Raw genomic sequence first — 3,739 nt, 5'->3', positions numbered from 1 at the left:
TCGAAAGCCATGTGGCCTCGGGAGATGTTTCTAGCTCGATAGATGACGGGAAACCTGGGAAGCTAAAGCCTTAGAGATACGTGATAACCACCTTGAATATCTACAAGTGTTATAAATACGAGATGTAATCCTCATTTATTATTGTAAATCCCCTAGAATCGTGGGATATTATTTGGTCAGTTATACGCCCCCTGGTCTTCAGGGGACGTTTCCTTTTATATCTGATTATAGGTATTTAAAGCCATTTATTTGATTTACACAAAAAGAGTAACTACCCAAAATATGTGGGATAGTATTCTTCGTTCTTCTCTATAAATAGAGAGGCCATGCACCATTGTAAAGGACCGAATTTTTGTGATCTTGAGAGAAAACTCTGAAGAATTCATGCTTAAAGAATTTTCAGAGATAATCTTGAGTTTAATAACAGAGACTCGTGGACTAGGCAGATTTAACTGCTGAACCACGTAAAAATCGTGTGTTTATATTGTCTTATTTCAATTGGCCATCATCAGTTATTGTTTATGTGCTCTTCTTTCACTGTTTGACGAAAAACGGCGTCAACACAAACCATAAATACGTTATCCATTGTTATAACCATTACAGTCAGTCAATCCTCTATCGATGACTTACCAACAAGCTGTATACAAATTACCGTTTTAGTCCTCATTAGTATTTTATCCTTAACTCCCACTAAGTTCCTTATAAATGATATTTTCGTGAGCTTAATCATAGAAATGAGATTTCAATCATTTAACCTTTTGAACAAAGCAATTAAGGAAATCATCTTTTTACTTCTCATATAGAAGTTATAGATTTCATATCTATGAATAGTACTCCCACAAAATTACACTACTAAATCTCCAAGATGTAAGTATGGGCTAGACCGTAGGGTAAGCTGGTAATGAACAAGTCTAAAGATTTAAATAATATAATTAGCAGAATATTATCACTCAGAATTAAGATCGACTTAACCTATGGTCAATGTTGTCACATTGATTAGATTCGATAACAACAATACTTATTTATCAATCAATAATCAATATCGGTCCTAGTTCGATGTAACCAAATATATCCGATCTTATCTACTTGGGCAATGCCTTGGACAAGACATCACACCACGAATGTGTAAGTAGATCATATTGTAGATTGCCTAATCAATGAAAATCCAATGCACTGTTATAATCTTATGACTCATTTTTTTGAACATATAATTACAACTATAATCCACTGTGACCTAATCACTATAATTGTAACTATCCATATGTTCGAGATTTTATAAATGTTTATATTATTTCAATAGTCATGTAATAAAACATGTAAGTAACACGGTTATCAAACTAAATGATTTCTCCTACTTTTATTGATAATATAAAATCGCATTACATAGTTTTATAAGAGCATAAAACCCAACAAAAAATGTCATGAGCATTCCTAAATATGCCGATGCCATGCAAAATATTTTCTTGCACCTTAAGCCTAATGACCGAGGATAGACCCTCATAGCACAAGAGAAAAAGGTAGGGAGACAAAGGATCTCCTTTCCTAATACCTCTAGTGGGGTACAAAAAGATGGAAATAGTACATAGATTAGACAATGCATAATTAAAGAAATAAAGCGATGAGGGAAATTGGACCTTAATATGATTGGCTCAAGAAAAGACCACTCTACCCTATCAAATGCTTTTGTCATATCTAACTTCAAAGTAGCCCAACCTATGGAACCAGTCTTATGATGATTAATAGCATGGGTTAACTCTTCAACAATCAAGCTGTTGTAAAAAAATAAGCCTATCCGAGAGAAAAACACTTTGAGAATCAGAAATTATAGAAAACAAGATAGGTTTAAGCCGATTCACAAGCATTAGTGATATGATTTTATAATTATATAAAGTGGAACAAAGACTAATGTGCCTAAAGCCTTTAAGCTGCATAGCATTTTGCTTTTCAGGGATCAAAACTAGTAAGGTAGAATTTATTTTAGCAATATCCTCACCATTATTCAAAAAAGCTAAAACTGCCTTAACTAAATCTGAACCTAAGACATGCCAATTTTTCTGATAAAAATGAGCATTACAACCATCACTACTTGGCGCTTTATCACCTGAGAGCTGAAAAGGGCAAGATGAACCTCCTCTTCCGAGAACTTGGCTGCCAGAAAGTCAAATTGATCTTGAGTTATCCTCCCTGTGATTCACGAAAGGACCGAAGAGACATCCTCCTGAGAAACCCCCTAGGAAGTAAACAAAGAGGAATAAAAGTCAGAAACAACTTTGTTAATTTGAGAGAGGGTTGAGGAATAAGAACCATCCTCAAGCATAAGTTTGTGAATGATGTTAGATTTGTTCCTACTAGAAGCATAGCTATGGAAAAATTCAGTATTTTTGTCACCTGCATGCAACCAAATTATTCTAAAGCGCTGCTTCCAGCAAAGTTCCTCTTTATAAAGTAGTGCATCTAATTGGGAATTAAGAGGTCTAAGCTGGGCAATCTTGTTCTCATTTAGAGGGGTTTTTGCATTCAACTTAGCAATTGAATCCTGAATATGAGATATCCTGGTTTTAAATAAATGGAAGTGTTCCTTACTTCAGGACCTAAGGGATTCAATACATTTGTTAATTCTGTTTGGAGAGGAATAATTCTAACTCATTTTGATTAGATGGGATGAGGTCCAAGATCTAGAGACAATGTCAAAAAAAGATGGCTATGTTAACCAATTATTTACAAACATAATTTTATATATATATATATATATATATCTGTGGAATGTAGTTTGAAATACAAGACATGTTATTACATGGATAATGTTTTACTCTTTTTTTCAGTTGAGGCCCATAAAGAAAATTGTCATGGTCGGAGAATATGACTTCCAATAATTTGCATGTGCACTCATGCTGTATTTGAATTGCAATTACAATACAAAGCACAAATTGAAGTGGAAGAATGATAAGATGACAATTGTAAAGGGTGGGAAAAAGAAATGTTTGCTTTTCCTTTATTTCTAAATATCTTTCTAATTCTAGATATACCTTTTTTAAATAAAAAATGTGTAGATAACGAAATTTTGTTGTTTTAACGGTTTGTTTCGTTAATTTTAATAAAATATTTTAAATATTTAACGGAATATATTTTTAAAACTAATTAAAAATAAATATTAATAAATTATATTGATATAAATTCAAATATTATAATATAAATTTAAATTTTATTATAAAATATCATTATTATAATAATGTATAATACAAGACTAGATATTTAATAATTATATTAATATAAATTTAAATATTATAAAATATTATAATAATATAAAATCTTAATTTTTTTATTAATTATAGTAATATGAATTCAAATATTATAATGATAATAATATTTAATACAAGACTATATATTTAATACTTATATTAATATAAACTTAAATATTATAAAATATTATTATAATAATATTTAATACATCATCTTAATTTTTATTAAAAAAAAATGATCATTTAATATATTTATGTCATTCTTTTATATATAATATTATTTATTTATTTAAAATTTAAGTGATAATAATATAAATTTAATAAAAATAATTAATAACTTATATAAATAAAATTAAACAACATTCATAATATCAACCATTTTTTTGGGTGAGTGAATGAAAAAGGAAGGATAGGATAGTGTAGGAGGGGCAATGAGGTGAATATTTTAACATTTCTAAGAGTAGACTAGGACTGGTATTTTAAGGTGGACATATCTCATT

General features: G+C 29.9%; 1 long non-coding RNA gene across 1 annotated transcript; it reads right to left on the bottom strand.

Annotated features, from left to right (window-relative positions):
* Positions 1–1,822: 1,822 nt before the first annotated feature.
* LOC133833975 (uncharacterized) lies at positions 1,823–2,687 on the bottom strand. Its single transcript, XR_009893243.1, has 2 exons — positions 2,389–2,687; positions 1,823–2,230 (listed from the first exon to the last, which is right to left on the bottom strand). It is a non-coding gene; the product is annotated as an uncharacterized LOC133833975 (long non-coding RNA).
* Positions 2,688–3,739: the final 1,052 nt, after the last annotated feature.

Source organism: Humulus lupulus, chromosome 5, assembly GCF_963169125.1.
Source record: "Humulus lupulus chromosome 5, drHumLupu1.1, whole genome shotgun sequence".
In the NCBI taxonomy this organism is placed as follows: Eukaryota; Viridiplantae; Streptophyta; class Magnoliopsida; order Rosales; family Cannabaceae; genus Humulus; species Humulus lupulus.
Note: the sequence above shows the minus strand (reverse complement) of the source record. Positions and strands in the feature narration are given on the sequence as shown.